Source organism: Phascolarctos cinereus, unplaced genomic scaffold, assembly GCF_003287225.1.
Source record: "Phascolarctos cinereus isolate Bilbo 61053 unplaced genomic scaffold, phaCin_HiC Scaffold_7;HRSCAF=346, whole genome shotgun sequence".
NCBI classification, from domain to species: Eukaryota; Metazoa; Chordata; class Mammalia; order Diprotodontia; family Phascolarctidae; genus Phascolarctos; species Phascolarctos cinereus.
In genome coordinates this window covers 12,774,963-12,799,026 of record NW_027556180.1, presented here as the reverse complement: position 1 = coordinate 12,799,026, position 24,064 = coordinate 12,774,963, and the positions used below count along the sequence as shown (strand labels likewise).

Below are 24,064 nucleotides of genomic sequence, written 5' to 3'. Positions count from 1 at the left end.
CTTCTTAAATCAGCTATTATTACTGATTTAATGGAATAATCATGGCATAAGGAAGAAAGCCAGAACCTTGGAATGAAGAAACCTGGGTTCAAGTTCTCACTCTGAGATAGACTAGCTCTGTGACCAGTGGGCGAGTTCCAAACTCCCAGCATGATCAAACCACAGAACTGAGGAGTCAGAAAGGACATGCAGTCCAAGCACACCTGAAAGGAAGTCCACTGTCCCTTACTTGCCAAATGGTCACTTAGTCTCCAATGGCAGAGCATCTCCTTCCAAAGCAGCCCATCCTTAGAGAGGCTCTAGTTGCTGGGAAATCTTTCCTTACATCAAGCCTGAAGTTACATTTTCACAACTTCCCTCTCTTGCTTCTGGTGAATACACAGACACACATACACACACACATACACACACACACACACACATTAAAGCACATATAAATAAACTGGTAAAAATATGTAAACATCAATATTCATAATAAATATCTATAAAAACAAAGATCAATAAAAACTTAAAAAGACTCAGTCATCATATTTTGGGCCATATTCACAATTCCATATCAATAGAATTTGCATCTGAATACCAGTGATAGAGACTCAGTAGTTGGGAAAGGTGAGTATAATCATTACTGTCTAATAATTGTAGAGTCTGTGTCCCTGGAGAAGATAATCCCTGATAACACTGAGGCAATTTGGGAAATGATGGCTATGTTTTACCTAATGTAGACATTTCTCCACCTTTTTGGCATCATGGAACCCTTTGGAAGTCTGGAGAAGCCTATGGACCTGTTCTCAAAAAGTTTTTAAATGCATAAAAATACATAAGAAGCCAATTTTATTGAAATGTGCTTGGCAAAATATTTGTTTTAAGTTTGTGGCCCCCGGATGAAGAACCCTTGATGTAGTGAAGACAGCAATGGAGGTTGGATTCAGAAGACCTGAGCTCTGACATTAACTGTATGACCCAGGGCAAATCACAGTATTTCTCTGCCTCACTTTCTTTGTCTATAAAATGGGCATTATGGAGCTTGCACAACATATCTACCTATAAGAGTTTTGTGAACTGGAGAGTACTGAAGAAATGGGAGCTAAAATTATTTCAGGAGGAATAAAACAAGGAGACCCAATGGTTCCTATCATGCCACCCACCATAACCAGGGATTTCTGGCTTTTTCCTGTTGGCCGAATAAAGCAGATTCCATAGTCATTGAGTTCAGTAAACTACTTCAGTGCTCCTCTGCCCCTGCCTTTCCTTACCCAATGAGGAAAAGAAAGAGAAAGGACCTTAAGATTGAAGGCAACTCCAAAAGTGGAAGGGGATCCAGTTCATAGATCATGGATCTAAGAGGACTCAGAAGTCCCCCAGTCTAATCCCTTCTTTTTACAGATGAGGAAACTGAGGCCCAAAAAGATATATTTACTTGCCTAGGATCAGATATCGAAGATGTATCTAGGGCAGGATTTAAACCCTTGTCTTCCTGCCTCTGAGTCTAGCACTGAATCCATTATACCCTGCAGTGGTCCTGATTCAGTCACAGCTGTTGCCCAATCCAGGGCAGAAAGGAAAGAGCGTTTGGCTAAAAGAATCTCTTGTTTCAAGCTGAGGCATCAGTTTCTCTGTCTTTTGGGAATCAACAGAGCAGGGCATGGAGGGAGAGAGGAATAGTTGATGTTCTCCCAGCTGCCCAAAAGGAGGGAAAGAAGAAGGGAGAAATTCAGGTGCTTATTAACTTTACAAAATTACACATGACAGGCATGAAATGCTATAAGGGGCAGTATACCATTAACTGGAGCCCAGAAACTTGGCAAATCTTCATTTCTCGTTGAGATTATTAATACTGGCATATATGCCAATGACCTCTATTGGTTTCCACCTGGACCTCAATCATAACCATTTATCACCTTCCAACAATGACTGGCTTATGATGTCATTGTAAAGTCTGAGACTGAGCAACTCGGTGCAGAGAGCTTTCAAGGTCTCACCACCCAAAGACAATCCATTTGTTTATGAGGTGGGCTGCCTCTCTCGCTCTGGTCTTAATAACAAGAGCGTTCAGGGTGTTGGAATGCTCTTTCAATAAACAGTGGCTTATCAAATGCCTCTACTGTACTGTTTCTATGACTACATAGTCCTCATACCAACAAATCAGCCCTTAACATTTAAAAAATAGTATGTATACATATCTTGATTTTCAGTTTGATTTACTATTGCTGTTGGAAGGTCTAGCATCACTTTAAACTTTCCAAAGCAGTTTCTAAGAGAAGGGGGTTGCTATGGCTCTTAGGGGAAACAAAGCCTATTGGTTAACTGTGGGGTGGGGGCTGTTGTCAGCTCTGAGCCCAGGGAGAGGGGAGCGCTGCCAACTTCTCACAGCACCTTGTCTCATCCTCATGCTAGCTTGCAAGGCTTTAACCTGGGCACCATCTACTCAGCTCTTATCACCCCCCAGTACTATTTTCCCTTATTTGTCTGTCTTTATTAATACCAAGACTCCTTTGAAGAGCTGGGACTAGGGCTGGAAACTTGGGATTTGCTTCGGGGCACTGGCATCTTCCAGTCCTTCATTGTGGTGGAAATAACTGATCTCAGCAGTTAGCAAGGCTAATTGGATAAAATAGGAAATTACCAAGGAGCAAGAGACCGCTCCTCTCCTTTTTCTTTTGCCTCTGGCCAGGCCTCTACAGATCTCTGCCCCAGACCACCAGCACCTCCTCCAAGGTGCATTTTGTGCTCTTTGCCCCCTCCCCTCAGTTTCTAGTGATGCCTTTGTCCCTGAGGGTGTGTAGGGGGGAGGAAGATGAGGTCCCAGGGTTCTCTTCACTCCACCCACAAAAACACTTCTCTTGGTTTCCTGAAAATGGCATATTCACAGGCCTTTCAAGGATAACTTACTACAATGCACTCCTGGGGGATGTTCAGTGGCCAAGAGGTGGGAGGGAGGAAAGAGAGGGGCATAGTACTTGAGGACCAGGGAGAGGATAGGTCTCCACAGTTGTGATTCGTCCAAGGCCTCAGTACTCGGCAGCTGAGGCCTCATCCCTCTTGACTCTCACTTCCCCCTGACCTGCTCTTGGCTTCTGGCTGTGGATTGCTCAGACTACACCATTCCTACCCAGCCCTTCAGAATTTGTTCTTCCAGCTCCCAGCTAGGAGATGTAGGACATGACTTAGGCAAGGACATTCTTCTTCGATCCACCAGTTCAGTTGTTCCCAGGATACCTCATCTCCACTCATTATCTGTGACTGGGGAAAGTGTGCCCCAACCCCCTCCACTTCACCCTAAGGGCCTTGGAAAGAGGGCCATGAAACCCTAAGATGGGCTGCCTCCCTGCCTTTCTTAGTATTGTTCCAATTCACCTTTCTTCTATCTCTCTCTCCCTTCATTCTTTTCTTTCTCTCTCCCTGTCCCTCCCTCTCTTTTCCTCTCCTGTCATCCTCTCCCCTCCTCTCTCTCCCCTTCTTTCTTTCTCCCCTCCATCTCTCTCCTCTCTCCTCCGCCTCCTTCTCTTTTCTCCTCTCCCTCTCTCTTCCACCCTCTACCCTTTGTTTCTCTTTCTCTCTGTCTCTCCTGTTTCTCTCTGGCTCTCTTTCTGTTTCTCTGTTTCTCTCTCTCTCTCTGTCTCTGTCTTTGTCTCTCTCTGTCTCTCTGTCTGTCTGTCTGTCTCTCTCTCTCTCTCTCTCTCTCTCTCTCTCTCTCTCTCTCTCTCTCTTCCCACTTTGCCTCTTCCACTCATACCCTAAAGACCATTTCAACCTGTCCTAGGTCCTCATGCCCCTCACTGGATGACTTCTTTCCCATCCTAGTGAGACCTCTCATTCACAGTTTGCACTTCCAGGTACAGTCAGTATTTCTGTTGCTATTTCCATACACCGGTCTAGAGCCATAGTCTGGAGACCCTTTCTTGTCCTCAGGAGCCAGTACCTTTCCTTCTTCCGGCAATGAGTCACTGACCTTCTTGGGACCCTACCTCCCTGGTGCGAGGAGTCTGAAGATGACATCTTTCATTCTTACTTTGATGGCATTAAAGTGGCTGATGACTGACAAGATGGGAGCTGAGGAGGGGCTCAGATCCAAGGACACAGAGTCTGATACTGGGTCTGGCAGCTTAGGGAAAGCTATGTGCACGTTCTTTACTTCCCTAATCTTTGGCTAGCAAAGCTATTTGGCTACATTCTAAGAACTGATGACTAGTTATATGGGAATTAGTTTTGAATAGAGGAAAAAGATGGTAATGAGGAAGAATGATGGCAGCTGCTCAGAGATAAAGGGAAACAGAAACTAGGCACAAACCCAAGGATGAACAGTGCTTATGTACAGCTTTACCCAGAGCCAGGACTAGAGTGGAGTGAATAGAGTTTTTGCCTGAGGATAACTAAATTTAGAGATACTGATGGAACTGTCCTGGGGCACAATTCCTCCACAAACCTTAATGTTACTGCCGAGGAAGCTCTTCTGAAAGTAGGAGGGAATTTTTAGCTATGGTTCTACTTTTGCCCAGAGATTGGGATAGGGGACCAACTCTTGTTAACATATATATGTGTGTATGTATATATATATATATATAATCATCTCTATAATAATATATATAATATATTCCTATGTTATATTATTATATATCATTAATTATATTATAATGTATAATATGCTATATAATAATTTTTATATATTTATATATACATACATATATATATATATATATATATATAGTGGCAAAGAACAGCTAAGGTGGTTTACCCAAGGCACTTACTGAATGGCATTTGAGGAGGTACATTAATGTCTATTAGCATCATTCATTTATTCAAAAATCTTTATTATACATTCGCTAAAAATTTACTAATACCTAGCATAGAAACTGCACTAGGTATTAAAGAGACAGAAAAAAACGAAATAGTTCCTGCCCTCAAGGAGATTCTATTCTATTGGGACCAATAATATATATATATATATATAGTGTGTGTGTGTGTGTATATATATGTATATATACATACACACACATTTATATATACATATACATACACATATATACATATACATATATACACATATATACATATACATATATAAGTGTGTGTGTGTGTATATATATGTATATATACATACACACACATTTATATATACATATACATACATATATATACATATACATATATACACATATATACATATACATATATACACACACACACACACACACACACACACATATATATATGCATATATATATACATATGAACACACAGAGTCCCCAAATCCATTGGCATGGGCCTCTCTTCTCATTGGAGGAGACCAATGCCTTGTCCCTGTGTGAAAGTCTCTTCAAGTTCTAGAGTTTCCTCAGGGGATTCTGGCTTCCAGATTCAAGAAAGATGGCTCATGTCAACCTCGCTTTAGGTTGCTGAAGGGAGAGTAAGATTCTGGAGAGAAGCTGACCCCAGCCTGCTACACTAGAGACTTCATGGAATTTCCCCTTTGGGTGAGATCTGGGACTCTCTCCTTCTTTGGAATGAGTTGAGTTATCTGGCCCCCAGTGATAGAACTCCTTCACTCTATATTATCTTGTAAAGACTCTCCAGTGTAGACTTCTCTGATTTCTATTTTTCTGTCAACTTGGATAAATGGGTTTCCTCACTACTTACTATGTCTGTTCATTGTGCAACTGGTATTTGGTAGGAAGAGAATCAAGCCTTGGATATAAAGCTTGGTCTTCCTTTTACCTTTAATGAACAGTGGCCAGAAATTTAACTTGAACCTGAAAACTATGTTCCTTAGACAAACTATTTAAGGGAGCAGATAGATGTAACCCTACGCTAGTACCCCTTCTCTCTGGGGAGAGCAGAAGAGCCAAGCTTCTGGCCTCAACCTCCTACTCCCCCTCCCAGCAAAAATTAAAGTCTCTGTAGGGGAGAAGAAGCTAGGGCACACACGGACACTCCGATGCTACATGTGGGGAATAGTCTCAATACACATACAAAATAAATATACAAAGCATACATATGGACATGTAGATGTAGGGTATTGTCTCGTGCCAGACAAGGATAAATAAAAGTGGTACATACCAAAGAGGACAATGGGTACAACCACACTAATCTCTCTCATGCTTCTGCTTCTTGAGTCATTTCCTAATTAAATTTCTTTCTGGGTCCAAAAGCAATCTGTGGTATTCTGCAAAATTGTAAAATATTACAGAACCTCTGTCTCTGTCTCCTCTGTCTCTCTCCTTTTCCCCTTTCCAGCCTGACTAGGAAAAACCATTTTCTCCTTTTGGGTCAGGTTCCTCTCTCTCAATCTCAAGCTATATATTTATAGCCTTGGACTCAAATCAGTGCCAATAGTCATGTACTTTAATAGCAGTATCAAATATCACAAAACGCAGAGAGTCATAACAAGGTATAGGAGACTAGAATATGGGGTGTAGCAAGGGCTAGGCCTATTCTCTCTTGCCTATCCACCCTTCCTCCCTCTCAGTCAAGAGAAGAAGAAGGAATCCTCTTGCTTTGCTGGCAGGTTCTGAGGACATCCCACCAGGGAAGCAAAGGAGGGAGAAAAGAGCCCAAGGCCACACTCTTCCTCTACTCTCTGCTGCAGCTGTTGGTGCCAGTCAGCTTTCTGTTTCCCTGTTTCCTTGCTCCAGCAAGAGCCTTTCTTCTGCTCCCGCTTCTTCCATCTCTTGCTTTGGGTGGCGACAAGGCCAAAGCACTCATCCCATGGTGGGCTTGACAGGAAAAGCATGGATCTGGGCACAGCCACACTTTCTCATCCATGCGTGGCTTCTCGATTGGATTCTTTCTCCAAGAGCAAAGCTCCTTCAAAGTCAATGGCCCAAGAAATGTGAGAGAGCTCAGATTCTCTGCCTGAGTACAGCCAGACTGTGGTCTTCCAGTGTCTCAGGGACAACGTCACTGAAAGCGAAGAGTCCCAGCAAATCACCTCTGGAGGAGGCCCCTAACCACAGAGAGGATCAGAAGAGGCTGCCCACAGCAGATGACGCTTTAACTGAACTTTTCTGTACACTAAGAATTGGAGGAGAGTGAGACAAAGAGGAATGGTATACAAGCAGTGAGGATGCACTGTTACCAAGTTGGGAGATAGGATGGATTATAAGGAGAAACGGGCCAGTAGTCTAGTATAGTTGGAATGCAGAGTATGTGTCAGGGAGTAATAGGACCTAAGCCTGGGGAGGTATGCTGGAACCAGATTCGGAAGGGCTAGAAATGTCAAACAGAAGAGTCTGTATTTTATCCTAGAGGTAAAAGGAAAGAGAAGAATGGAATGTAGCTTGATGAATATCAGGCTCTTGGATGCTATGAGAGAAGCCGGGCGCTGCATGGATAACAGCAGTCTCATTCCCCGTAACTTCTAGCCAGGCCTATGGAAGCTTAATGACATCTTAAATGGAAGATTCTGTAACCTCAGAAGGCCAGGACAGAGGGAGAGTCAGCGAGCAGCAACTCTTATACCAAAAAAAAAAAAAGACAAAACAAAGTCAAGAGTGCAGAGCAATATTAATCTCTTTCTACCCAATATTGACATGAGATCATATCATCCTAGTTAATTAAATCAGTAATGTGTTATAGGACACAAAATACGTTATTGGACAGATAGAACGGATGTAGCAATTATCACCTTAAAAGAAAAATGAGATAGAAATACCTCTTGTGTCATGATAAATAATTTAAAGATGGGCGTGGAGATGTTAAAGCATCTGGACATCCTCTGTCTTTCCTTCCCTCCTTCCCTTCCTGTTTCTGCCTTGTAGTGTCAGAGAAGATAAAATACACAAGGAAGGAGAGCAGGAAAAAGATGCAAGATCTTAACCGGGACAGGGAACAGATAGGAAGGGGATCCTCTCAGTGGAAGCCTGCTGGCAAGTGAGATAGAAGCTGTTTGGGGGCTTGGAAACAGGAAATATGGGCAGCCACCTACATGTGTCTGGAGGGGCCTTTGGGCACCAAGTTAAAACCCATGATGAGTTGGAAAAGAGTGGTTTCTGTTGTTGATACAGTTAAGAACCAAGAAGAAAAGATACACCTAGATATCTAAAAAATCTTGTTTGCTTAAAAAACTTTTAAGTATTATCAGTTTTACATGTTTAAGGTTTACTTACATTTAGCTATTCTGATAATAAAATGTCATATTTGCTTATATGCCCGGCATGGAGAACGATGGTTTTAAATCCAAGTGGGACGAAGTAGCAGGCTGCCATCAGAGGCCGCGTGTGCCTTGTGACTCCGTGACCCAAGTGGCAGCATAGCAACCCGTCACCGAAGAGCCATTCATCCATGAAAACAGCTGTGAAAACAAGCCAGGAGCAGAGGCAACATCTCTTGCTTCTTTCACTGCTAAGTTCCTTGAAAGTCACCTGTATTTGCTGCCTGTACTCCTTCTCTGTGCAATCTTTCCTCATTGCCTTGAAATCTGGATTCCACTGGAATGAAAGCTCTCTCAAACGCCACAAGTGACTACCTTTTAACTGCAGCAAGTGGCGCCTCCTCAGTCTTCATCCTCCTTGACCTCTGAGGAGCATGGGATGCTGTCGATGGGGTAATGCATAGAGGAATGCATGTACCTGCCCAGTTGGATACTCTTTGCTCTCCTGCTTTGAGTGATTCTCCTACGTCTCTCCTTCTTGCTTTGTTTTTCTTCTTTGACCCTCCTTAAGGCCCTGACCACATTCTACTTTTCTTCTCAGTGGTTTGGCAATCCATCGCCTTCACTATCTACTCATCAACAATCATCCCCATTCTGATATTGGCCAAATGAATATCATCACCTGGACCAATCTTCTGGGCAGTCACACGGCCTGCTGAATCTCTCTGCCTGGGTTTACTTCTAGAATCTCAAGTTTATCTCTTATTTAAAGATAAATTCCTTTCCCAATTTCTGTTCAACGTATCGCCCTTTTCTCCCTTGGCCTCCCCCACCCCCAACGCTAGCCATTGTAAGTCAGGCTGGATTTAGAGTTGGGAGGGAATTTGGAAATCATCCAGTTTCATGCTATCGTTTTACAAATGATGAAACTGAGGTTGAGGGACTGAAATAAGATCACACAGATAGGATGTGGCAGAACTCGAACTCGAACCCAGGACCTCTAACTCCAGATACAGTGAGTGTTCTTTCTACTGGTTCATGATGTTTTTCCCCTTCTTATCATTTTGGTTATCACCACCCTAGCACAGGCCCCCATGACCTCTTGCTCTGGCTTCCTAATTGGCATCATTGAGTCAGTCTTGTTTCCTTCAAACTATTCTACACTCACCAGATTAATCTTTTAATGTATCACTATTATCTATCTATCTATCTATCTATCTATCTATCTATCTATCTATCTATCTATCTTTCTATCTATCTATCCATCTAATCTAGTATTTGTTTCCTAGATGTAATTTTATATAATTCTTGTATATGATATTATATGTAATTAACAATATAACAACTAGATATATTTCTACAAATATGTATGTATATATACATGGATATGTGTGTGTGTGTGTGTGTGTGTGTGTGTGTGTGTGTGTGTGTATAGTGCATCCCTACAATGTTAGGCCCTTTGCTACACTGTCTAATGAGTAAACCTGAAACACCTTAATATGACATTCAATGCTGTGTACAATATCTCCAATAATCAATCTATCTATCTAATCTAGTATTTGTTTCCTAGATATAATTATATATAATTTCTATATATGATATTATAACAACTAGATATATTTCTACAAATATGTATTGGGTATTTTATATATATATATATATGTATATATATATATATATATATGTATATATATATATATATATTATATATGTATACTGCATCCTTATAACATTAAGCTCTTTGCTCCACTGCCTAATGAGTAAAGCTGAAACACCTTAGCACGACCTTCAGTGCTGTGTACAGTATCTCCGATAAGTCCATCAGTATGCATTTATGTCTGCCTTTATCTCACACTCCTCCCCTCGTATGCTCTAGCATTGTAGTGAGATGGAGCCGCATGAGTTGACAATGTATGTCTTGTGCATGTTGTCATTGATCAATTAATCAGCAAGGAATTATGAGTCTCTGCCGTGTGCCAGACACTGGACTAAGCCCTGCGGATGCAAAGAAAAGCAAAAATTGTCCCTGGCTTCAAGGGTCTCATACACTAATGGAAGAGACAACGTGAACACGACTGCATTCATTCAAGATACAAGCACTGTAAGTAAAAACAATCCCGGTAGAGGCATTAGCATTGAGGTAGGAGGGGGAATTGGGGAAAGCCTCTGGGAGAACATGGGATTTGATCTGAGTCGTGAAGGGAACTAGAAGCAGAAGGGAGAAGGAAGAGTATTTGAGGAGAAGAGACAAATAGGCTCTTCATCAATGCTCGCTCCCTTTCCCCCGCCCTGTGAGTGAATAGAGGAGGCAGCTCAGTAGAAGGCAGGGGGCAGACAAACATGGTATTGGGAAAGTGAGCATTGTGCCTGAGGAAAAGCAAGTGGGGACTCCATGAAAGGAGAAAAATACTCCCAGGGTGAGGAGTTGTGAGGTTCTACTTTACTCTACTGTGGTCTCTAAACCTTTGTGCTAAGTTTGAGCTTTTGTGCTAAGTATGTGTGTGTAGATTTGTGTACACTAGGGGAGAGCTTCTTTCCTTGCTATAAACCTTCTTAGTTAAATGTCCACCTCTAAAGCTAATTGCTATCAACTGGCTGATTGACGTAGAGGAGCACATTGGGTGGGGGCTTTTGAGTGATGGTAGCAAAAGTCACGCCTCTTCAAGATTTCCCCTAGGACACTGAGCAAGCGAGGGATTTTAGGAAGTGGAGGTGAGGAGGATAGGCACCCCAGGCTTGGATGATAGGAGATAGAATATATCTGTAAGACTAGAGTTGAATACTCGAGACTTACAGGCCACCAGGCAAACCTGATCTTATGGACCTATAGATCAGAGTAATCTCAGACAAGTTGTCTTGGATTCATGTCACAAATAAGGCAAGCACTCTAGAAATGCTTCAAAGGAAAAAGGAAAAAATGAACACTGATACGCTGTCGTTACGCACCCAGGGCAAACTGCTATTCACTAATACCTTAGAGACGCAAAAATTCATACTTATATTAGCTACAGTTCCCATAGTTCTTAACTGAATAGAAAGCTGTTTTTCTTTCATTTCATTTTAGTAAAAGGCAAGGTCTCCCACTGCATCCAAGGCCATCTCCAGTTGTCCTCATCTATATCTCACCACTGGTCCCAGATGGCTGCAGAAGAGAGATTGAAGCTGGTGACTTTGCACAGCCCTCCCATCACTTAAATCCAATTCACTTGGAAGTCATGATATCACCTTCCCAATGGCATGGTCCTCTTTGAGAATGAAGGACAAACACCAAGGACAGTGAGAGAAGCAATACTGTTCTCCCCTCTGAGACCCTAACCTGCCTGTGTAGTGCAAGTTGGACGTGTGGTCCCAGAGAGAGTGTTCCGAATGTATTCTGAATATAATTACATATGGATCTGTCTTCCCAATAGAAGGTAAGCCCCTGAGGAAGGGAAGTGCCTTGTATTAGTCTTTGAATCTTCAGCACCTAGTACAACACCTTGCATACAACATGCACTTAATAAATGCTTCTTGGTTGCTTGATCCATGGCTTGGATTTCCTCTTACTGGTCCAAATTCCAACTCAGTCTTGGTAGGTGATGTTCACAAGAAGCAAAGGACCAACAAATTCATTGTTTGAGAGTGCTAGATGGCCCAGTGGATAGAGTATTAAGCTTGGAGTCAGGAAGACTTGAGTTCAAATTTGGCCTCAGACACTTACTAGCTGTGTGACCCTGGGCAAGTCACTTAACCCTGATTGCCTCCAACAATTAAATTTTAAAAATTCATTGCTTGGTGCCTAAACCTCCAATAAGAGACAGTGAGGCTGACAACTTCTTGCAACTCTGCCTCACTTAAATTTAATTTACGCATGAATCAAAAGGGAAAAAAAAGGAAGAAGAAAAAGACTCTAGGACGTGCTGCTCCTCAGATGACTGCCTTATATATGGTCCATTGAAGCCTTTCCAGGGTAGCTTGTACTCCTGGGCTTTCAAAAATAATACCAGCAGATCACTCCCACTCCACAATGAGGTATCAGAGTGGGTCTGAGGTGGAGGGTGAGAAACAACGCATCTTTTTCATGAACTCTTTTTTTTTTTTTACCCTGAGCAACGTAAAGAAGAATCATTAATTCTCAGACATCACCGCAGGAAGAAAAGATAGGTCTTAGAAATAATAGTGCCTACCCAAGCATCCTTGAGTGATTAGACCACAGGGGCCCTCCCCACTGCGAGCCCTCACGGTGATGTTACGGAAAGGGGATCTTGTTTAATCTTGCCACTGTTTATTTTTATTGTAATGTTTTGCCAACCCGTGAGGATTTATTGTGCCACATAAGAGATGACACATTGTTAGGCTCTCCAGAGTTTGATTGGATTCAATGGCCTCAGAAGTCCTGTCAGCTCTAAATCTATGAACTTGTGAAGTAAGTCTTTCTAAGCCTTATTAAAAACATCAGAACCTCTTTATTTTTCTAATTAACAAAGGGTAAAGGTCCTCCCTGAACAGCTTTACTCGGGGACCAAATATAATGCTATGGCACTAGGTTGCACGTCCTTTCCAGTTTCATTTTTCAAGAGAAATTGAAAACCAGTGATTTGGAACCACATCCTCCTCCTCTTCCTCCTCTTCCTCTTGCTACTTCTTCCCCTCCTCCTCCTCCTCCTCCCTCTCTCCTCCAATCAGAGATTGCACCAAACCCATGACAGAAGCCCAAGTACTCACTATTTCCTTCCCAGGAACTCGTCTAAGAAAACTGGGAGCCACCCGATGCGACCTTTTAAGCTCTGTAAGGAGTCCTGTGCCCCCTCCCAAGACCTCAAGCTAGACCAAGGATGGCAGGAGCTTAACAAATGTTTATTAACTGATTGAATCAGAAAGAAAAAAAATTGAAAAATTAAAGTACTTTACATGATTTAAAAAAAAACACACACTATCTATCTGTAAAATAAAGGGAATGGACAAAATCCAAAGACTTTGCATATCTTTCTTTGTGCAAATGGGAGGAAGGTTTAGTCTTTCTAGGCTGGACAAATGACACTTTGTATTTTACTGTTAGGCATATGATTCTCTCCGACACTTCCATTTTCCTCCATATATTGAAGGATTTTAATTAATATATTGCTGCCTTCCATGCCACTGTGAGATCCCCCCTGTCACCTGTCTTCTGATAGCTGCTTGGCCCTGAAAGAAGTCATTTGTGTGGTCAAGTTGAAAAGACGTCTGGTTAGTATGCACATTTAGATTTGGCTTAAAATTATTTTAATGTAGGATATATATATAATACACATTATGTATATAATATATCTATGCAACACCTTTGTTACCTGGTAATACTGATGATAAAATAAAACTTGTTAATATTTTTACTGTCAAATGTCAGGCCTAATTCCTTCAGCACAGGCTAGTTTTAGTAGACCAGACAGCTCTTGTCTTCTCGGGAAGAAGACTGGACAGACTCCTCAGTCTGGCAATGACATCCTTTATAATCTGGCTCTGGAGAATCTTCCCAGGTGGATTCTCACATAATGCCCCCTGCACCCCAACTCCCACTTACTTTTCCAATCTTACTTCATATTAACCCCTTCATGTTGTTCCTTGTTCACACAGATTCTATTTCCCACCCTGGTTTCTTTGCACTAGTGACTTCCTAAACATTGAATACTCTGACTCCTAATCTCTCTCTCTCTCTCTCTCTCTCTCTCTCTCTCTCTCTCTCTCTCTCTCTCTCTCTCTCTCTCTCTCTCTCTCTCTCTCTCTCTCTCCCTCTCTCTCTCTGTCTCTCTGCCTCCCTGTCTCTTTCCATCTCTCTCTCTCTTTCTCTCTTTTCTATATATCTCTGTCTGTCTCTCTATGGTTAATTTTGATTATTTCTCTAGCCTGGCATTTACTTGTATTTATAGTATACCCTCAAAGTAGGCTCTTGAGATCTAAGACATCTCCAGAGGCCTCGGATAGAAAATGCTGTCCACATCCAAAGAAAGAATGATGGAAGTTGAATCGCTATCACTTATTTTTACCTTCTGTTGAGTTTTGTTTCATCTTTCTGATGGTTCCTCCTACTGGTTTTAATTTTTACTTACAACTTCACTAATGTTAAAATATGTTTAATAGGAATATAAATGTAAAGCCTGTATCAGATTGTGTGCCATCTTGGGGAGGGTGGGGGGAGGAAGAGGGAGAAAAATGTTCAACTCAAAAGAATATGGAAGTGATTGTTGATAAATCAAAATAAATTAATAAAATTTAAAAAAAGAATATAAAAAACAGATTCCTGTTATGCAGATATCAGTCAATAAAAATGTACAAATAATAAACATATAATAATATTTCAATAAACATATATTAGGTACTTACTATTGCCAGGCACCAAGCTACCTTTCATCTATCCGGCATTTCACAGTATGTTAAGCACCTATACATACGTTAATTCGATTTGTCTACAGAAGAATTCTGTGGGTGTACAATTATGCTCATTTCATAGATGATTCTCATCCAACTGAAAGCGACTCCTTAAGATTTTCAATGGTACTGTAATTGAACCCCTGCTTTTCACTCAATTACCTTGTATCAAATGATATGTAAAGGGTTTTACAAACCCTGAAGTATTATGTCTAAGTTAGCTTTGACTGTAGCTCTAGGCATTTTTTCTGACTGTGCCCCATACCTGGAATGCTCTCCCTCTTCATCCCTCCTTATCTACTGGTATCCATGTCTTCCTTTAAGTCCCATCTTCTACTGGAAGCCTGTCTCAACTCTTAATTCTAATGCTTCCCTTGTAATTATTTCCTGTTTATCCTGCATATAGCTTGATTTTACACACTTTTTTTTTGTCGTCTCTCATTATGTTATGAGCTCTTTGAGGGTAGGGACTCTTTGGCACAAAGCAGTGATTAATGCTTATTGACTGACTGCATTTATTTTGTCTTTGTTCCATATGTGTGTATGTATACATGCATATTTATGCATGTATATTTATTATATGTATATATATATGTGTGTGTGTATATATATGTATATATATGTATATATATGTATATATATGTATATATATACATATATATATATGTATATATATATGTATATATATATATGTACATCTTGTCTCTCTCCACCAGAATGCTCCTTGAGGGCAAGGATTGTTGTATTTTTTATCTTTGTATTCCTAATATCTAGCACATGATAAATGAATATTGATTGATTAAAAAAAAAAAGCAAAACAAAGTAGGCTCTTGAGGACCAAGGCTGTTTTGTTTTTTCTCTGTTGGCTCCCCAGGGGCTAGACCAGTGGTTTGCACATAATAGACACTTAATCAATGTGATCCAGTTCAACAAAAATGCATTAAGCAGCTGCCCACTGCATGCCAAGTACCCTTCTAGAGATACCCAGACATAAAGGAAAGAGTCCTTGCCTGCAAGCAGCTTACCTTCTATAGGAAGGAGACAGCAAACAGGTACAATGATAAGTAAATTCAAATGGAAACAAAGTTAGAATAATCTGTTCAATTAAGTTAAGTTGAATTCAAGTACTCAAAATTCTAGCCAAAGTAGCAAACTTGGCATTCCATTCATTTCCCACTACCAAGCCTTTGCTCAGTCTGTTTCCCCATGCCTGTAATGGGATGCCTCTTTATTCCTTTTAGAAACCCAGGCTTCCTTCAAGGCTCTCCTCCTACACTATTTCCTGCAGGAGCTTTTCCTGATCACTTTAGTTGTTTGTAGGGCAGCTGGATGGTGCAGTGCATAGAGTGCCAAGCTGGAGTCAGGAAGACCTGAGTTCAAAAGTGACCTCAGACACTTATTAGCTATATGACCCTGGGCAAGTCACTTAACCCTGATTGCCTCAGTTTACTCATCTGTAAAATGAGCAAGAGAAGGAAATGGCAAACCACTCCAATATCTTTGCCAAGAAAACCCCAAACTGGGTCACAAAGAGTTGGTCACAACTGAAATAGCTGAACAACACAGAGTTATTTGTGCTTTCACCCTCCCCAAATCACAATGTCTAACATCATCTGTGCTTATCCCACCAGCACTGCAGAATGTACGCTGATTTATATTCTAGATCTGTGCCCCCTGTAAGCCCTAGCATAGGAATAAATGTTTATTTCCATCCTTCCTTCCTAAAAACCAGGAACCCTGTTCTCTGAGATTTGTCAGTTTTTATAGGAAAGAAGATGTTATCATTTTACAAATTCCTGCAGAGGCTCACTTGATAACTAAGTCTCAGAAATAGGATGTTGCTCTGCTTCAATATTCTTCCAGCCAATCGTCCCCAAACTCCCCATTACCATATCATCTGCACAGTTTCATTTGCAATGATGCAAATGAGACATTTTGCTCTAGAGACTTTTCTGCTAATCCTGGGGGAAAAAACAGAAATAAAAAGATTGAGCTAGAAATGGGTCATTGAAATGAAAATTGTCAAATACTTGGTCAACTTGAAGATGAGTTCCTTGCCCACGTTCACTAAATAAGACCTCCATACCTTAAGGAAAAATGTTAGTCAAATTCCCTTCATCTAGGGAAGCAACTCCTATAAGCAAGGGGCCAGCCCTTCACATCAAAGACACTCACAATAGGCCAACCAGCCTGCAGAGGCAACAGTCCCTCAGAAGAAGAGACAGGAGGGAGCATGGACCAGGCAATGCAAACCATGACCACCATCACCATGGCCATTGTCTCCCCTCAGACCCTGACCCAGACATCCCAGAACCCTGAACTCAAGGACCTTTGGGACAGCAATTCCTCCAGCTCAGTTTCCTCAGATGTCATTTGGGGAAGTAACTCCTGTGGAGATGCAGCCTGGGGCTTGCTCCAGTAGAGGGGATAAAAGGTTTTGCCACCAAAGTCCTTGGTGCTATCAAATGGTTCCACATCAGAAATTGAGATGATTTTATCAGAGGAAATGGCATTCTAGAAGAGGTATTAACATCTACTTTGCCAACACACCTCAAGGACCATCAGAATTTTCCATATGACTTTCTGCTGAAACTTTCCTTAGATGTTCTCTCATCCATTGGAACGTGAGCTCCTTAAAAGCAGCGACTGTCTTGCTTTTGTAATAGTATACCCAGCACTTAGCACAGGGCTTGGAACATAGTAAGTGCTTAATAAATGCATCATTCATTCATTTAAATTGAAGGGCTTTGGTTTAAGATTGGGAAAGGAGTGTGAAACAACTGTATAATCACCTTGTTGGTTCATTTTTTATGCAGAATACCTTATACAAAATGCCAGGTTGGGTGAATCAGAAGCCAGAATTTAGGTTGCCCAGAGAAATACCAACAATCACAGAGAGGCAGACAATACCACTCTGATGGCAAAAAGTGAAGAATTAAGAAGCTTCTTGATGAGGGTAAAAGAAGAGACTGTAAAAGCTGGTTTGGAGCTTAACATAAAAAAAAAAAACAACTAAGATCTGGGCAACTGGTCCCCTCGTTCCTCACAAATAGAGGAAGAAGAAATGGAAGAAGTGTGAGATTTTACGTTCGTGGGTTCAAAGATCACTGCAGACGATGGTTGTAGCCATGAAATTAAGAGACACTTGGTCTTTGAAAGGAAAGCTATGGCAAATCTGGACATCGCACCAAAAAGCAGAAACATCACCTTTCCAGTAAAGATTCATATAGTTAAAGTTCCGGTTTTTCTAGTAGCAATGCATGGCTGTGAGAGTTGGACTATCAGCAAAGCTGAGCAACACAGAATGGACACTTTTGAATTGTGGTGCTGGAGGCAACTTTTGAGAGTCCCTTGGATGATAAGGACAATAAATCAGTCAATACTTAATGAAATTAATTCAGGCTGTTCACTTGAAGGTCAAATATTGAAGCTGAAGCTTAAATACTTTGGCTACATAATGAGAAAACAGGACTTATTGGAAAAGACCCTGATGTTGGGAAAGATTGAAGGAAAAAAAGAGAAGAGCATGGCAGAGGATGAGATGAATGGATAGTATCATGAAAACAATGAACATGGGCTTGGACAGACTTCAAAAGGTGGTGGAGGTTAGAAGGGTCTGGTGTGATATGGTCCTCAGGGTCACAAAGAGTCGGACATGACTGACTGAACAATAAAAGCAATGGATTATATGATGGAATCCAATGAGAAAGGGGGATGGAGGAGGTCTCCACCCATGAACATCTGGGGAACCAGCTCCCTGCAGACATTCAAGGGTGTGCCAAGATCCTTCTAGTTCTAGAGGTAGGGACATTAGAATCTGAAACCTTTTGGGAATCTCCTGACTATTAAGAGGAATTTCTTTATGTAATACCATGCACATATTCATTTCAAAACGTCAAATGCTGGTGTGTCCAGTGTCCTACACACACACACACACACACACACACACACACACACATACACACACACAAACACACACACACACACGTGCCCCCCAGTCCTATAGACACTTTTTGTGAGGTTCCATGGCCAAAAATGTTCTTCATTAGATGTCACCATGCTAGCCAGGAGCTACTTCTCACTTAATAAGGCTGTTCCATTGCAGGCTACATGCCAGCACCCAACACGTTTGATGCCTTCCCATCTAGGAAGGATCTGAGTAAGCACCAACTCCAGTGACAGCCTTGAGGAAGCTGGCACCATGTTCCTTCCTTGATGAAACCTCACACATTCTTCAGCACAGCCCAAGTGACTTTCTTGCTGTTCTTAGCAATCTCCCGCCTGTGTGCCCTTCCACAGTCTATAAGCCATGCCTGGAAGGTCCTCTCCCTTCACCTCTACCTTTTACAGTCCCCAAGTTCCTTCAAGGCTAACCTCAAATGCCCCCTTCTACCTTCTTTCTTTGTCTTTCTATTCATATTTCCTCAGTACCATACTTGGCATAAAGTACATGCTTATTATTAGCAATAGTCAATAAGTCATTTGTTAAATGTCCATTATGAGCTAGGCACTGTGCTAAGCTCTAGAGGTACAAAGAAAGGCCAATGACAGCCCCTGCCCTCAAGGAACTTACAGTCTAATGGGGAGACAACATGCAAACAATTATGTTCAAACAAGCTGTTAACGGTAAATTGGAGTTGCTCAACAGAGGAAAAGCTCTGAAGTTAAGAGGAGACCATCAAAGAAGGTGGCATTTTATCTGAGACTTGAAGGAAGCCAGGAAGTGGAGATGAGGAAGGACCGTCCATATAACCATAATAACGGCAATCATCTCATACAACGCTTTAAGGTTTGCAAAGCACTTGACATGTTTTCTTATTTGAACCTCACTACAACTCTGTGAGATAGGTTCTATTAGATTCCCATTTTACAGATGAGGAAACTGAGGTAGACACAGGTTAAGGGACCTACCAGGGGTCACATAGCTAATTCACTGTCTAAGGTAGCATTTTAACTCAGGACTTCTGGACCCCAAGTTCACCACCAACTCTCCTGCCACCCAACTGCTTAATTAATGTTTGTTTTTTGACTTAATAAAAATGAAATACTATTTCTTAAATGGAGATAGAATTTTAAATGTTGGAGTTGCTTCTTTGTGGTTATGCTAAGCCAGATCCAATTTAGAATATACAAGGCAAATTGGTAACTTTCTAGAATATGCTTTCACAGTTACATAACCTAAATTCTCATTTCTTTTGGTTACATTTTCATTTGTAAAAAAAATAGGTTTCTGTATTTATCATAGTGATTTATTAAGCATTATATAAGTTCCAGAATTCTTTTTTGTACTGACTGAATCTTATAAATTTAGAACTGAAAGTCAAAGTAAAAAGGTTCACTCCCGGAAGGCAGGATTTTTCCATCCCCAATTGTTGAGAGGGGCATTATTCTCCTGATTTTTTTTTCACAGAGGTAAGAAGCAATACTATTAGTAATTAGTAGATGTATTAACCTAAGAAGAGAAGCAGCAAAATAATCCAATTTTAAATTTTTTTCTATTTATTTTGAAGCATTTGGTGAAATGTCTTTTGCATCTGCTTTGTTTAAATGTCAATTTCTGGCTTTATGAGGGGTTTAACACATCAAAATAATATTTATAAAAAGCCATTAGAATCTAGAACAAAAGCATAAACACATCCACAATTTATTACTTTGCTAAGCTATGACACTATCGTTATGTACGTGAGATGACATGTCATAAGTTACACATTTTAAAAATTATAATCAGAGGACAAATCCCAGCAGAAGCATAATTTATTAATTTGTTGTTCTTTGAAAATCACTGGCTAATAAAATTTCCTAAAAAAAAAAAAATACAAGCCCTTTGAGAAGAGTTACCACCAAACAATCAATGGATGATTTATGAGGATGTACTCTACCCAAGGCATCATACAGGGCATCCTGAGGCTCCATACAGAGCCCTGCCCTCAACAAACTTACATTCTATTTGAGAAGACGCAGCAGGTGTTTGTCCCCAGATATAGGGCATCTTTAAAACATAGTTTGCACCCCAAAATGAAATCTCTTTGAAGGGAAATTCAAACACACCTGCTCATCTACACAGACACAGGTTAAAATACACTGAATTACTTGCATACATATATATACTACCTGCATTTATATGTATATTACACAGATGTATATATATATATGTATATATATATAAAAAGGGGATATTTTGGGGTGTGGGGAAGACTAGTACCTCTGGTGCAAGGGCTGCTCTCCACCTTTGGAGTCCACCTGTTCCACCCAGCTCTCACCTGTGGCTCCAAGAAGCTGTGGAATGCGCAGCAGTCTGACCCCGGGAAACCGTTTGGCAGATGGGCTAAGCCAGCTGAGGAGTATCCAAGGGGTCTCAAACACATTGGTGAGTTAGAGGAGGTATCTACCTCAAGCATGTGATATACATATGTGTACATATGTATGCAAGTACATAAACATACATATATACATACATATATATACATATACACACACACACACATACACACACACATATATACACACATACACCCATACACACTCCCTTCTACTGTCCCCGTAAGTGCATCTGCGACTACGATAGCACCTTCTCTTCTCCTTGATGGTGAAAAGTTATAACATTTATTATTTTTCTTCCATTTTTCTTCTCACACTGTAAAGATTATGAAGACAGAAAAAACAGCTGTATCGGACCGAGTGTGTATGTATCTAGATATAGCTAGAGATTGATAGGTAGATGTGCATGGTATATATGTATGTATAGAGAGAGAGACAGAGACATAGAGATGGAAATAGAGAAAGAGATAGGAGATCAATGCTGGAGGGAACATAATTGTGAGAGATCTGAGCTATCATTGCACAAGATGTCCAAAGAAGAGGATGATACCAAAGGAATAGAAAAAGTCTCAGAGCTTATGATACCAAGATACAAGACTCAGGAAACATTAGCTAGTGACCTATATGCCTGGTCTCTCACTTATAGGAATCTTTGGGTTATCCATAAATGAACTGAAAGCATACTCAGTAAGTATATGTTAATAAGGAACAATCAGAGTTTCTAAAGCAACATTCTCAGGAATGTTAACCAAGGGTCTATTAATTTTTTAAAAAATATCTTTAGATAACTGTATTTCAATGTAAGTGGCTTTCTTTATAATCCTATTTTATTAATTTGAAAATATTTTTCTGAGAAGGGGTCCATAGGCTTCACCAATGTGACAGAATGGTCCATGACACACAAAAGGTCATGACCTTTTCAAATGGACTCTATTGTTACCATTTTGCAATTGGCTGAAAGATGTAGAAGAATACAAAATCCTCTTGTGCTGATTATTTTTTTTTATTATGAAAATACATTTGACTGAGTGGAGCTAAATCTGTTTCACTGGTTCCCTTCCAGCAAGGTGCCTCTGACCCACAAGTCGATGGCATCCAATCTTCCTTGAAAAACTTACAAGAAATAATCCTGTTCAGTGACCCTCTGATCCAAAACATGAGACAAGGCATAGAGCAAAGAGATACTTGCCCACTGCAGTGTTTTCTGCTCCAGCAGAGAAGGCTGAGCACAGAATCCAAGGAGAAGAGGGGGCCCCTCCACCCTTTGTGGACAGTGAGGTCTTCCAGATGCTCCTGTTTGTGGTTATATGAGAACCCTGAAGGAATGCCTGGATGTAAGCCATAACCACTTAGGAGAATTTGGCCTAACCATCCATATAGGAAAGACCACGGAAATGGAGAATGTCTTGTGTCTAAATTATGACATGCAGTTGGACAGACAGCCTGTAAAGACTGTCCCTCAGTATGTACATGAGAGAGCCAGCACGGATGGAAAGTGAGTTGGGCCTGGAGGTGAGGAGGTGGGATTGTCTATGGGAAATAGAAAATCTCCTTGGATGACCTTAGACCTCCCACGGAAACAAGAATCCACCTTTTAATAGCGCCACTCTACCAGCATTACTAGATGGCATTTAGTCATGGAATCTAATGTTCTCTGAAGAATCAATGGTGTCTATTACACAGGGGCCATTGGAGAAGTTCACGATGGGTTCAAACTGACTACAACATGCAGAGAACCATTGAGGAAGAACAAGAAAACAAAGATGTCATCAAGGAAATGTGTGATAGGAAGAAAGAGTGGTCTGGTCATGTGGTAGTGGGGAAGGATGACAGATACAGAGTCTGAGTGCCCCATGGGTGCTCTGGGCATGGCAGGAAAATAGAAGGGTACAGATCTTATGGGAGGGCATAAACAAGAGGTGCAGACACAGGTCAGGAAGAGCAGGGTTGTGGGGAAGCCCCAAACAAGTGAGATCATGGGACAATATAGAGACCTCTCTATATGGACATGACATGCAGTTGGATAGACAGAGTGTATCCTTCAGTATGTATAGATAGATAGATGTACAAATAGAGAGATCAAGCAGAGGATACATTGATATATGGATATACAGATGATAGAATAGGCGGAAGGCAAATAGATGAGAGAGAGAGACAGAGAGAGAGAGAGAGAGAGAGAGACAGAGAGAGAGAGAGAGAGAGAGAGAGAGAGAGAGAGAGAGAGAGAGAGAGAAATGGATATAAGGTAGATATATAGATCGGTGTATGGATGGAGATTAAATAGATGGGTAGACCGCTGTGTTGATTAGTTTTGCTGAACCATCTCTCTTTCCCTTCTCATTTTAATTCTTTGGTGAAGGGGCATGGGTCTCTGAGTAGCAGTATGGAAAGAGATACATTTGGAAATGAAATTAAGGTAATGACAAAAGACACCAATAAAAATATTTTAAATATTATTCAAACATTTTTCAACCGAGCAACCAAACCAGAGTGTTGGTGGCAGATTTCGTACATATAAAAATGGTTTTCATAGCAAGATAAAAAACAACAAATACTGACTGAGAAAAGGTTTGATAAGGACAATACAACAAATTGAAGAATGATCTTGGTTTTTCAGAGGCAACATGGTAGAGGGGATAGATGTTTGCCTTGGTGCCGGGAGAACTTGGAACTGCATCCTGCCTCTGATAATTCCTAGCTATCTGAATGACCCTAGCCAAGTTGCTTAACCTTTATTCCTCATTGAAAAAGTGAAGGTAATGAAACGTTATAAAGTGAAGATAATAAACAGTACCTAATTGACAAAATGGTTATGAGGCTTAACTAAAATGATGTACTTAACAAACCTTATAGCTCCATGTAAATGTCAGCTTTTTCCATTATTAATAGTATCATTGTCATTACTACCCTCTTCTTTGGTCAACTTATAGTTTACTTTTGTGCGAGGCAATCATAGCTCATGCTCTTAGACTAAGTGGGTGTCAGCAAACTAGTTTTTGCACTAACTAATTATCTGTGTGACCTTGAGCAAGTAACTTGCCCTCTGGTGATCTTTTCTTCCTAATTCATAAAATAATGGGGCCATATTAGACTATTTCAAAGGTCCTTTCTAGCCTGAAACTTCTGTAATTCATTATGGCTTGTGTGTGAAAATGCTGCATCATTAGAAGAGATATTCATCCTTTGCTTTCCTCATGCCTAAAGTGGCCTAGAATAGACATTCAAAATTAAGCTTGCCATGCCTTTTTTATTAACTCATTTATTCAACCTACCATGAAA

At 40.8% G+C, this 24,064-nt stretch overlaps 1 pseudogene; it reads left to right on the top strand.

Moving 5' to 3' along the window:
• Positions 1-24,064, top strand: part of LOC110210211 (N-lysine methyltransferase SETD6-like) — an 84,647-nt pseudogene that overhangs the window by 29,839 nt on the left and 30,744 nt on the right.